Source organism: Cydia amplana, chromosome Z (assembly GCF_948474715.1).
Source record: "Cydia amplana chromosome Z, ilCydAmpl1.1, whole genome shotgun sequence".
NCBI lineage: Eukaryota > Metazoa > Arthropoda > Insecta > Lepidoptera > Tortricidae > Cydia > Cydia amplana.
In genome coordinates this window covers 28,215,998-28,230,497 of record NC_086096.1, presented here as the reverse complement: position 1 = coordinate 28,230,497, position 14,500 = coordinate 28,215,998, and the positions used below count along the sequence as shown (strand labels likewise).

Here is a 14,500-nt window from a genome sequence, read left to right as displayed (position 1 = left end):
TTTCTAAAACGCTGATGTTAATTAACACGCATAATGCACGGACGTATACTATTAAAGTTTTTTTTATATTATGTTATTTTGGAAAAAACTCAACCGATCATGTTCGAGACAATTTTCATGGAAAGTATTTATTAAGTAGTTAAATATATTTTCACCACAAATATATTTTCACAACTGGTAAAGAGTTTTTGAACAATCAAGAGAGCCTTCTCTTGATTGTTCAAAAACTGATAAGAAATTTGCATTTTGAGGCATATTGCATTTTGCCACATGTGAGGCAAAGTAATCAAATGAAAATTTTGAGTGTTTCCTTATGTTGGCTGGTAAAATTTACTTTTAAATGATGATTTTGAATAATAAGCATTTAAAAACACTAATTTTGTGTTGATATGCTTTGACTTTGTTTGATATTTTAAAGTTAGTATTTTCCTTACTTTGTTGGCGTGGTGGAAAATTTTGTGTTTCACTCGGTGGCTAAATTTGTTTAACCCACGTGTCTGGAAACCCTCGCAATGCTCAAGATTCCATTTTTCGAACCACTCATTTGGCGCGCTGTTCAAAATCCCATGATGAATTAGTCCCATAAAACATGAGATTTAACGTAAACGCGTACTACGCCTGTCACGCTATTGAATGAAATTTACCGTAACAACGCGAACTGTTCCGTTTCCGGTTGTTTAACTGTGTCGCCACAATTGTCAAATATAGGTACTAAGCCCGCGCAAGTCGCCGCGCCACGCCATGTGTTATTACCTAGCTACTTCTCTTCTCATATTATTATACTTTTCTATGACATAAAATAATAACACTAAAAAAATATGAAACCAAATTATCTGACGTTGCGTTGGTTTGCATACATATATTCGTGCGTCATGCTCTGAAAATGTAGATATTATTGTGTTCCCGTCATAAAAATTAAAAGACGGTGACAGTTACGGGGGTGGTCATTGAGGATATGAAATGAATGGTTCGACGCATGCGCTTTGCGCCGGTTTTCAGCGAGATATAAGCAAGCGAAATCATCCTAGCACCGCACAACTTTCGCAAACGATCTCGCAGAGAACAGCGAAGCCCGCATCCCATTAATCATCACTACACCACTTCCGATGTTTTTAACACTCGTACTATAAAATATTTACGCCGTGAGTTGTGACTAGGTTTTCCGCAGTGCATATATTATTTATTACTATTTGCAAAAACTTTTATTAGTTCTCTCCAAGTTTTTCGGCGCGCAACATTAAACAGTTGGCTGGAAAGGGTAAGTTATTTATGTATATTATGAATAAATAATAGAGGATATGTCGTCTTGCAAGCTGTGTGCCATTTTCTCATAAGTCAGGTGTCATCGCGACTATTTATCATCGTAATTATGTTGGGTTGTGAGGCAGTATTTACTGGTTGAATTATTTACAAAAATCACTCTATATTACAAAACATTATAAAGGTACCATTTTAAGTAGCTACTTACTGTATCACAAATAGATATCCAAAATATACTTCGACTAACCTTAGATACTAATTTATCTGCATTTTATGTAACTTTTATTTCGGATACGTTATCGATGTACTCCCTAAGAAGTAATTTACACATAAGTAAACAAAACAGAAATTGCTCTCCTGTTCCCAAAAGTTAAAGACACCAAGAATAAGATTTAACTGTAAAGTACATATCTACGCCGATGTAGACCGCCGTCGGTTAACAGTTTAATATGTGAAAATGCTCCCGCGTTTTTAACTATAGGGAAAAGGAAGTACAAATAACACCTATTGTAACGTATTTGTAGGTATCTCATATGTGTCTATGGCGTGTACCTATGTAATGCAAAGCGGTAAAATATAAGTATAGAGCCCATTAGTCTACGAGGAACGGTTAAGAAACGTGAGAAGATAGTCTTGTTGGCAGTTGACTAGCTCATAATTATCATATTTCAACGCAAAGCGAATATATTTTTTGTGATCCTTTATTTGTGAACCAAATCTTTTGAAGTGGATAAAAGTGTGTGTGTGTGTGTAAAAGTGTGTTTGAAGTGGATTTCCTATGTTTAACAAAAACTCATTCACTAAATATAATACCCGAATGCATATGTACATTTCAGCTTTGTCCAATGACTAGGGATACCCTGTATATTATAGTCGTTTAGGTATGATTAGATTTAACATTAGGTAAAGTCATAACTAAGATTACCTACTTAACCAATTTAAATCAGACTTCAGACACGTACCGTTTTTTTCATTATAGTAATAAAATAGGAATTCTTCTATTATTTCGTAGCTTTTTCACAAGTTTCTTATTAAATTAAAAGTTCTTTGATGGCTCAAATATGTATAGGTACATACCTTCACAGTGGCTAACTTAATTTAGAGATCTGTAGTATTTTTACTTTTTATAAATCTTTGAAAGTAATTCATTGCTGCCCGTCGGGTTATAGTCTACTACGGGACCTGAAGGTTGACGCCGCGCGCCGTCGGGAGTCGCAGATTAGATGAACTTCAAATGAAATATACTGTTTTTTTTAATGATAATAAGCATACCTACACATCTCCTTACGATTTACAATCGGCGTTAGTGGGATAGTAATAGCTCCGCGCTAACGCATCATTCATAGCTAACCTAAGTGTAGGTCTATAAAAACTATAATAGTAAAAGTAAACAACTACTAAAAGCTTCTACATAATTTATGAGTTGTGCCAAGTCCACCATGAGTTCGTGTTGCCTTAACTCCTATAAAGTATAGGTACAGGGTGCCATTTGAATCGTGATCAGTAATATGTTTTTCTAATTCCATAAACAACGAATTTAATGCCCCTACTCTTACTAAAATCAGACAAGATTTTTTTAATTTTTTTGTTTATTATTTGTCATTTATTTTACTTTCACAAGTGGCAATGTGGTATTTAAACAGCTTTGTAAGATATTTCAAATTAAAAATTTAGTAAAGTTTATTTCTAACTGGGACAAATGACAAAATTGATGTCAATGACAGTTCCGATTCAAAGAGGCGATTCAATTTACTAATTTAAATATCTTAATAAGCCGTTGTAATATCCTAAATCCACTTATAAAAGTAAAACAAATGACAAAAAAAAATCTTGTCTGATTTTAGTAAGAGTAGAGGCATTAAATTGCTCGTTGTTTATGGAGTTAGAAAAACATATTACTGATCACGACTCAAATGGCACCCTGTATATAAGTACTTCAGTGTTTACCATGTTATCACGAATGACCCAAGTAACTCATAGCGCAGAAATGTAAAATTAGAATTAGCTGTAAAGTTAAAACGAGTACAAAATTAAATTACCAAAACTCGTTTAAATACATATTTGAGTTTCTCATTTTGGTTTATTTGGCAAAAACTCTTAGGTCTGGATTATAATCCAGTAACTTTGTCGCCTGTAAATACGGAGTTCCTTTACGTCAAATCCGGTAGTTCTGATTTTTTGCTGCCTTATTTATGATATTGGCCCAATGAATAATCCAAGTTGGTGACCTCGAGCGCCGAACGCAACTTTGTCAAAAATCGAAAATGTCGCGATTTCTTGAAAGATTTGGGTGATTATAACTCCAAAGGATTTTGCGCCATCCAGGGTTAGCCTCATAGCCTCCGTAGCTTAGTGCGTCTACTAAGAAGCTTGGACACCAACACTTTATCGAGCGCAGCACTGTGAGCGTAAGGTGTTTTGAGTTCGGATGTTGATCTCGTCCTCCCTTGTATGTGTATCAGTGACAGACAGGATACATATAACCTCAAATATAATAAATGATTACCTTTGTATCAAATAACACATTTTTTAACCATTAATTCATTTTTCTCTCAAAAGTTTTGCTTGAAGTTAATTACCCAATGATTACTTTTTACGTTCACAAGCAAGGATAATCGTGATAAAATTGCAAGTACGAGTACACACGTGACTTAAAACTAAAACGCCCGAAGCTTTCAGTGCTCATATGCTCCCAATTATCGCCTTGGTTTGCGTACCCATTGCATTATGAACAAATAGGTATCTGTGTATGTAATTACATAGCATCGTTATCCGGAGAGACAAATGTGAAAAATAATCGCAATTATGAGCGAAAATATAAAAATCATACCATTTTTTATTTTGTTTAAACATACATTTAATACTACTATTTACGAACTTAGAGCGATCATTAGTACATGGGAAAAGCATCGATAACTAAATTTATACATTTATTAACTCTCTACTTGTTATTTAATTTTGCCCGCTAAAATCCGATGTAGAGTACTTTTACAAGAAATAACAATATTCGCGAAATTAATGAAATATAAGAAGTTATTTTTACCGAATTATATTCTATCATATTATGACTACACCAGCCAGCCTATTATGGATAGCTTTATCCATCTTTATCCACGTGATAAAATAACTGTCACTGTTTAACACCGTGGGAAAGAAAGTGACGGACACCGTTTTATCACGCTGTCACGTAGACAAGAACGACCATCATATCCGTACAGCATGCACATATGTAAAGTATGTTTATTCATAATATAAATCAGTAGGATTAATAAAAATCTAAATCACTACAGGTACATTTTATACATTAATTTACCTTTAGCAAATTTACTACCTAAGTTTTTGATTGCAGCTTAATTGAGGCAAAAGTATCGTTATTTATGGAATGATGAGTTAAATATCAGTATGGAAATTGTACAAAAAATCCATTTAAACCCAAATTTCAGTTGCTTATCGTAAAAAAATCATTTTATTGTACTTGGAACGTAAAATGCTCTAGTGCAGAAACGTATCATTTTCTGCACACCTTTTAGAACAACAATGACCCTCTGTCAGAGCATGAGAAATGAAAAATAGTTTTTAAATTCGAATAGGCCTCCTGTTTGCTAAAGGCTGCAGGTATTGCGGGAAACTCAACGCGGCGTTATAAATTGAAATCTAGATCTGAGATAAGTAATTAGGCGCTGCTGGAATCTAATAAAATTCAGTAGATGTTGCGTAAATCTCTTAACACCTACGTCGCAAGATACTCAAATAGTTGTGTTGTTCACATTATAAATGCACAATATCTGGGAGACCGAGCTTTGTTCGGAAAACATATAAAAACTGAAAAAAATCGTGTTTTCCCAGAGATAAAACCTAGCTAGATCGATTTTTCACCCCCGAAAACCCCCATATAGCCAATTTCATCGAAATCGTTAGAGCCGTTCCCGAGATCCCCGAAATATATATACATATAAATATCGTCGGTATACTTCTAAAACATGATAACTAACTGAAACATAGTTTCGAGAAAATGCGAGTTGAAACTTTGACCCTTTAAATGTGTGAATTTAGAAACACGTTTTTACTCATTTAATTCTAGATATGACATTTTTGAGATGTTAAAATTGCCTTAAATTAATAAAATTGATATTTTCAATTTGATAAATGTAAAATATTGGCCGATAAAAAAATGGGATGTATTAGTTATCACTTATCTTGTTTTGCCTGTATACAAAATGGAGTAACATTAATGTTTTTTTTACTTATTTTTAATAGCCTATATTATGTCCCACTGCTGGGCAAAGGCCTCCCCTGTCTTTCGTCACTCGTCACGGCTTTGTGCATGTTCCCGCCAGTCGCCACAGAATGAGTCCAGGGGGCCGATTTTTGAATTTCGATCGCTCGATTTCGTCACTCGAAAATCGGTGGAAAACGGCGAAATGCTGATTTTTGAAATACGAGCGATAGAAATTGGGAATCCAGTGGTATTGACCACTAGTTTTCAATTCTATTAGTAGAATTTACATGCCTAGTAGTGGAGATATTACTGAACGAAATACACGAAATCGAGCGGTCGAATTTCAAAAATCGGGCCCCAGGTCGTTTCGCCATCTCATTTTTGGTCTGCCTCTGCCTCGGGTGATCTGTGGTGCCCAGTCGGTCGCTATTTTGGCCCATCTGTCCGGGTGCATCCGACAGATATGTCCCGCCCAATGTTATTACGTTTTTACACTGTATAACTTTCTAAATAATAACAATAAACTAAAAAATGCCACATATATATTTAAAACAACAAAATTTGAACATAACTGTATATATAACTCATTTTTGACCATTTTGTCAGTTATCATGTTTTGGACGTATACCGACGATGTATAAATAAATAAATATACAAGAATTGTACGTTTAAAGGTATTAGATTAGATAGATCGATTTTTCACCCCCGAAAACACCCATACAGCAAATTTCATCGAAATCGTTAGAGCCGTTCCCGAGATTCCCGAAATATATACATATATTTGTATTATTTAATGTAATAAATATATATTATATTAAGCTTATGCCGCATTCCCGAAATATATACATATAGTAAGTAAGTACGTAAGTAAGTTATATTTTATTAGCATAAATATTAACAAAATATAATAACAAAAATTCATTAGGATGAACAGAAATATAAAAGAACATTGTGCTAAAAGGAATAAATATATACCTAAATACAGTTATTTTCGATACAAGTGCGAAAAGAGGAAATTCGAAACGAGTGGCGATAAATTAAAACACGACCGAAGGGAGTGTTTTAAATCGACACGAGTTGCGAATTACCTATTCGCACGTGAATCGAACAACGATTTACAGTACATAAGGCACTTTAAAGTTTCGACATACGCACGAAAAGTGCTATTTTACGCACTAGTGCGGAAAAGTAGCCCCATATGTACTGTAAAATAAATATATATACAAGAATTGCTCGTTTAAAGGTATTAGATAGATAATAACAACAATTAATTCTTAGAAGTGATCGAGTAATTTTTTTTAAAGTTTCATATATAACGCCGCGAACGTTGTGCAGTTTAAAGGCATAAGCGCCCGTGTATCTTTCATTAGAACTAATTGTTAGCCACTATAAAGGATGTATACGTACCTACATTATATAACTTAATAATAAAACTGCCCCATTATGTTTCTTCTTTCTTGAATCAAAACACTACGTAACCTGCCGAAAGAAATACAACGCTACGCCTACGTGTTTATCTATACGTACATGTCAAGTTTTCTCAATTTGCAGCGTGAAGTTACGTGTGGTGCGTGAACGTGACGGGCTAGCTTTGAAATGTTCCTAAAAAAAGAGCAAGTAAACTAGTAAAAGAAATTTAAGAACTTAGGTACTTTTTATAAAACACTACATGTTTGCGTATTCAGGAAATGTATCTATCAAAAGTACAGTTGTAACATAAATAGTTCAGTGAATATACTTACTAACTAAACCTACCTAATGAAAAATAACATTTGAAATGTTTTGGATTGTATTTGGAAAGTCTAATCATTCCTGTTTAAAATAGGTACTTAAATATAAATAAGTAGTTAATGTGACACGAAGGCTAAACTATTTAATTAACTATTCGTGGTTATTATTGGCCAAATCTGAAATTGGTAGCTTTCTATCTTCAGATTTCCAGCCATTCAGATTACATGATTGAATATATTTTACCGAGCAACTTTTTGACTTGAAGCTCAGGGTGCCTAAATTGGGGTCGGAGTATGACAATATAATGTGCAAACTTCCCTTGTTACCTTCGTTAGATTTTTATTACCTACGTTTTCGAGCAGAAAACGTTACGTTACGGAAAAAGGTATCGACAAATTTAATATTTAATATTTCATCTTGTACGTTGGTATTTTGGCCATTTTATTTAAAGTAGTCCTCGATTCTGAGTAGAAATAACATTAACATTTTTTATATTCACAAATCTAAAAAATTTAGGGGACAACTTTAAATAAAATGGATCTTTTATAGTGGTAACTTTTCATCTTATACCTATACACCTAGGTATTTGTGTTAGTAGAGGTTCGCGCTGATTTTGTCCAGCAAACTGCGAGACTGGACACGGTTAGATTAGAACGCAGCTTGGTAATCCTGCCCCTTGACGAGTTTTCATACGGAGGTAGGACACTGTAAACTTGACGAGCCATTTAATTAACTATAATTCTGAGAGGAATATAATGTTTCAAACTGAACTTTGATCTTTATTTAGGTCAGGGATATACATGAATTAAATATAGTGTAGGTAGGAAATATTTGACTTGAAGGTACTAGCGCCGACACTATTGCTTACACGTATTGCATGTAACATGTCCGGATTATTTAATGTATTTTAATTGTTTTAAAATTTTCCCTTGAGCAGGCATATTATTTTTCACCACACCAACTGGTAAAGGCTCTCTTGATTGTTCAAAAACTGATAGCAAAGTTGCATTTTATTCACATGTGAGACAAAGTAATCAAATGCAAATTTTGAGTCGTTTTCTTATGTTTGCTGGTAGAATTGACTTTTAAATGAAGATATTGAATGATAAATATTTAATAACATTCATTTGGATTTTATTTTGTTTGATATCTTACAGTTAACATTTTCTTGGGTTAGTGTGGTGAAAAATGTTGTGTTTACCTCGGGGGCAAATTTTGATTAACCCTCGTGCTTTGAAACCCTCGCAACGATACGCTCGTGGTTCAATTTTGGAATCTCTCGCTTGTTCGGGTATCAATATTAGCACGAGCAATTATACAACAAATTTTGCCCCCTTGTAAAATAAAAAAAACTATTACTACATATGTACCTATTAAGCGAGCGGTAGATGTGAGCGAGCAAGAATAAAACAGAAATACTTAACAAACATACTCGTAGAAATTGCAGAAAAACACGCGTAGATCAGTGCATCAAAGCCGAACAACAGTCAAAGTTTCATTAGTATAAAAGCTTGCGAGATAGATAACGCTACTACGTGAATGTATTTTTTTCTTCATAATGTTTCCAATTTAACTAGAAAAATTATAAATTAGTTTCCCCGGTTTAGAAATATCATTTTTAAATCTTTTATTTAAGTACTTAAAGTGGACAGTAATTTCCACATAACAAATTTCATGTAGAAAGGGTTATGTAATCGTTAGGTACGTAAAAATATGATAATAAAGAAAAACATTGTGATAAGGGTTCGGCATCACACCGCGAGAAATATAAAAAGAACAGCATACTTTTTAAAGTCTCGAATGCGTGAATTTGTGTTTTAATATATATATTTTTTATAATATGGTTTTATTAATCAAATATGAGATATTTTGTCGTAACATAAGTAATCACATCTCATAAAATCTCGAACGTGTGACAATATGGATTTTTCATACATCTTTAACTGTGCAGCCCCGACCGTATATAAGTATGTATTGGTTTGTATATTTTATATAGTAACTCTTGCATTTGTCTCGAAAGCGACATTAGGCAATGTGGTTCCATTTGGTGATGAACTGATGAAGTGCATGCAGACATGCTGTTTTGTGAAGTCTAAGAATATTGTTAATACTTATTATACTCGTAGGTATAATATTGATGCATTTAATGTCTGATTATTTGCTTTTGAAATTCAAGTAACAATATTTTAACTTACAGAACACCCTAAACTTAAATCATCCAATTTCACGGCATGACTGAATTGTCGCTACAAATATATCACGAGCGACCCTTATTAAAACGCATGATCCTAAGCTGGCGAGATATCCGTGGGACGTGGGCAAACCTCAGACCGCGTAGCCAACATGCCAATCGCTTACGCTCCGTAGCGATCGAAACGCAACTGTCACTGTCGCACCAATTTAGCAGAGTGATAGAGAGACACAAAGCGTTTCGTTGTCGAAGCGATATACATATAGCGATTGTCACCTTGGCTAGGCCGGCAGGATATTAAACGAAAAACTGGGTGGCATTGACTAAATAATTTGAAAACTGAGTCATAATTTTGCATACAGATGTGCAAGTTGCGGAAAGTTTCCATAAAATTCTATGAATTCTCGGAAATTTCATGAAACTTTCACTAGGAAATATGGGAAATTAAAATTTAAAATTGGAAAGTTCCAATTCTCATACAAAAATGTAAGAAATTTTCCGAATTTTTCCTACGTTAAATTTCCGAAACATTTCGCAATTTTGGAAAGTTTCCTTAGGCACATCAGTAATTTTGCCAATTGTAGGTTCTTATATCAACAATTAAGTTAAGAACTCAAACTCTGCACATGTATTGACAAAAAAAGTGTCTGCAAACTTGTCGAATCGTAGTAGTTTCTGTTTTGTTTTGGTTGTAGATACATCAGTACTTTTGAGCTGTGTATTCTATAGTATTAATGTACCCTAATGAGCCGCCAGATACGTAGAAGAGTTAAAATGTCCTCTCAAATTTGATCAGTGATAAAATTACATTTTATGAATCGGTACACTTATTCAACAAGGCTTCATCTTTACTTCCTTAGCCCGTATTGTTTATTACATGCGTCGTTGAAACTGCCTACGCTTTACATACTCGTATATGTTCGTGTACTTACTAATTACTTGCTTCAATTACGAAATACAACATGTTAAAGGAAATTGTCCTAATAAAAGCAGAGTTTCTATTAAGTACGTAATTATGAAGGCCGAGACGTAAAAGCAATGGAGATGACGCTTGTTAAAGCTCAATCTGACAATATTAACTCAGGGGCTCAGTTCTGCAAGAGTAATTCGCGTATTGGAATTAGATTGGAACACGCGTGCATTTGTTCTAAACTGAAACTATAAATCTGTAATAAATAACGCGACAAATGTATTATTTTCAGATTTGGTTGAATCAAGTTTTATATATTAAAAATGCTGTTAGCCCTTAGATACTCCTATATAATTGTATTAATTGTAGTACATACTTAATACTTAGTGTATACTTACCTATTTAGGCCCCAAAAACAACAGCTGCTGATAGTTAGTAAAATTGGATACCGTTTTTAACCGACTTCAAAATTCCAAAAGGATGAGGTTCTCAAGTCGGTTGTATGTATTTCTATGTTATTTTAAAGGTTACAACCTCAGAAATTGGGCATAGGTATCTCACCCAAGGTGATTTTTATTAAAGTATACCGGGCGTCCTTAGCCTTTGGACAAACCCTGAAATCCCACGTAGGGTTACTTCTCAGGAATGCTCTGACATACATTTTTTTTATTTATTATTGGCAGTGATTTTGACAATTTGTTCCAATGTTTATTACCTCAGGAGCTACTAACTACAGGCTGCTCCAAAGTAAAACATCGTTATTTGTAAACTTCTTCGTAACCGCGATACCGGTTGTTGTAATACTTTGTATACTGGTTCTAAATACCCTAATGCATATACAGTTGGACAGCTGAATAAGAAGGACAGCAACAAACGTGAACATCTGTAAATAAACCCTTTTCAAGCAAATAAATGATATATGATATTTTATGAACCGACTTCAAAATTCTAAAAGGAGGAGGTCCTCATTTCGGTTGTGTTTTATTTTATTCTCTTTATTCATTTTTCGTCTTAAGTTAGGTTTTATTACAATATGGATATAAAATTAAAATATAAAAACACTTACAAAAACAATATAAAAATATTATAAACATATTATAAAAAAACCTAACCTAGGGTGCCGCCAGCAGCGGGGCAAGGCCCAAGCTGCCGGTGGTCAGGGCCGCAGAGAGAGGAACCGGCGGACTATCCGCGCCGTGTCCAAGATCACCGCCTTCTGCATCTGGCCCTTGATCCAACCACCTAGCGAGAGTCTCTCAAGATGTTGGTCGAGACTCTTCGCTATTAGACCGTTCACTGAAACAACTATCGGGACAATGATCGTCGAATCAACATCCCACATGGCGGTTATCTCGTGAGCTAAGTCTAGGTACTTACTGGACTTGTCCTTCTCGGCTTTCACGAGATTCTCATCATGGGGGATGGTGATGTCAACGAGCACGGCCCGGCGTTGCGATCGATCTATTATCACAATGTCAGGCTTATTGGCTACAATAGTCCTGTCAGTGATGATAGATCGATCCTAATAGAGCGTGGCACGACCATTCTGGAGAACTGGCGCAGGTGAATACTTGTAGTACGGTACTTCGCGGTCCACAAGGCCGTATAGAAGAGCAAGCTGCTGGTGAATAATCCTGGCTACGAGATTATGTCTGTGCAAGTACTCACCGTTAGCAAGATGAGAGCAACCGGAAATAATATGCCTGAGTGACTCTCCGGGACGGCGGCATGCCCGACAAATGTCGACCGTACCGTCCTTCAGGATATATTTCCGATAATTGTTCGTCATCATTACTTCGTCCGCAATTGCACAGGCAAAACCCTCGGTTTCTCCGAAGAGGTCCCCGAATCGTAACCAGTTCACCGACGCGAGCAGGTCCACATCGGTACCCGTGAGGGCCTTGTAGAACCGCCCGTGTAGCACCTTACTCTCCCATGCCGCCTTGCGATAGTTGCGATCCGCAGTACTTAGTACCACAGGTTTGCGCCAGTTCTCGTTTGCCAAGGAGAGCGGCGTGAGGTTCCTGTCTACTGCCACCACATCACGATGCATCCCACACTCGTTGTTAAGGAAATAATTCTAGAGATTGTACAGTACACCTCGCGGTTGTGGAGATCCTTGGCGTTTAGGAAGCCTCGGCCTCCAATGAATGTTTATTATATTGTTGATAAGAAATAACAGTTCAAAGAATTGCATCCCTGCCGTCATATTGTTACCTTCCTAAACCTTATACATAATATGATATGAAAAGCGGCCAAGTGCGAGTCGGACTCGCCCATGAAGGGTTCTGTATTTAGGGGATTTATGACGTATTAAAAAAAACTACTTACTAGATCTCGTTCAAACCAATTTTCGGTGGAAGTTTGCATGGTAATGTACATCATATATTTTTTTTAGTTTTATCATTCTCTTATTTTAGAAGTTACAGGGGGGGGGGGGGACACACATTTTACCACTTTCGAAGTGTCTCTCGCGCAAACTATTCAGTTTAGAAAAAAATGATATTAGAAACCTCAATATCATTTTTGAAGACCTATCCATAGATACCCCACACGTATGGGTTTGACGAAAAAAATTTTTTTGAGTTTCAGTTCTAAGTATGGGGAACCCCCAAAATTTATTGTTTTTTTATATTTTTGTGTGATAATCTTAATGCGGTTCACAGAATACATCTACTTACCAAGTTTCAACAGTATAGTTCTTATAGTTTCGGAAAAAAGTGGCTGTGACATACGGACGGACAGACAGACGGACAGACAGACAGACATGACGAATCCATAAGGGTTCCGTTTTTTGCCATTTGGCTATGGAACCTTAAAAATCGTTTTCGCACAACGAAGCTGTAGGGCGTACGTTAATAAGTAATATACATATATGCACAAACAAAAAACAAAAAACTCGCATTCTCGTAGTCAGGAGCAGAGAAAAGTAACCCTGCATAGAATTTTTTATGCAAAGGTGCTAAGCTATTCCTGACTGTACATCGTGTACCACATCGACTGCACATTTAGCTCAACATTCATAAACATTATTAAATCTTGATATTGGGCGTCTCTTCATTTGCATCTTACGTTTACTTAAACTTGTTATATTAGGTACCAATGCCAGTGGAGGTCGTTTACTATCGTCTGAAAAAATAACCATGCATTGAACCTGTAATCTGGTTTATCCGTGTTTTCCCCAATGAACTGTTTACCAGTGAGTGAGTATGTTACACAGTCTACTTTTTGCCTCAGGCGGGCAGAAAACGAACAATATGAAATTACACAAACGAAGTTACAGTGAACAGCTCGGCTATATTAACTTAAGCTCTTGCATTATCAAAGCGCTGGTGGCTTAGCGGTAAGAGCGTGCGAGTTGCAATCCGGAGGTCGCGGGTTCGAACCCCGGCTCGTACCAATGAGTTTTTCGGAACTTATGTGATATTTCCATTTGATATTTACCAGTCGCTTTTCGGTGAAGATAAACATCGTGAGGAAACCGGACTATTCTCAATAAGGCCTTGTTTATCCTCTGGGTTGGAAGGTCAGGGGACTCATTTTTGAAATTCGACCGCTCGATTTCGTGTATTTCGTTCAGTAATATCTCCACTACTAGGCATGTAAATTCTACTAATAGAATTGAAAACGAGTAGTCAATACTACTAGATTCCCAATTGCTATCGCTCGTATTTCAAAAATCAGCGATTCGCCGTTTCCACCGATTTTCAAGTGACGAAATCGAGCGATCGAAATTCAAAAATCGGCCCCCAGATGGCAGTCGCGTTCGTAAAAACTAGAGCCTACGTCAATTCTTGGGATTAAGTTGTCAAGCGGACCCCAGGCTCCCATGAGCCGTGGCAAAATGCCGGGAAGCGGGAACGCGAGGAAGTAGAGAGCTCTTGCATTATCACTGTATAAATTGCTTGCATTGCATATAACTTTGGAGGAAAGATATATCGATTCCCAACCATAATTTTTAAATTTATTTGGTGAGATGAACACCAGTTCGTTTATTAAACTAGTGGCTTGAAGACTGTTAAATAAGGATATATAAACAAGTACCTTTCATCCTATTTTTAGTTAGTAACATTAATAACATTATCAAATATACCCTATGTGCGTAATTATTGGTAGGCAGTCAGAAATCCTAACGGATCTATGTAAAAACGAAGCCAGCTGTTTTGGAAAGCTCGACAACAGCTGGGTT

At 35.8% G+C, this 14,500-nt stretch overlaps 1 protein-coding gene and 1 long non-coding RNA gene across 3 annotated transcripts in view; both read left to right on the top strand.

The window, feature by feature from the left end:
• The window catches only part of LOC134661441 (uncharacterized), a 380,476-nt gene that overhangs the window by 180,343 nt on the left and 185,633 nt on the right, over window positions 1-14,500 (top strand). The gene's annotated exons all lie outside the window — the stretch shown is intronic.
• LOC134661433 (diuretic hormone 45) overlaps window positions 838-14,500 on the top strand; it is a 66,055-nt gene continuing 52,392 nt past the window's right edge. Inside the window, exon 1 of one of the 2 annotated variants that reach the window (XM_063517528.1) lies at window positions 838-1,258. The gene's annotated coding sequence lies outside the window, so the exon portion shown is untranslated. The remainder of the gene's footprint in view (window positions 1,259-14,500) is intronic. The other variant, XM_063517527.1, reaches the window with a different exon arrangement.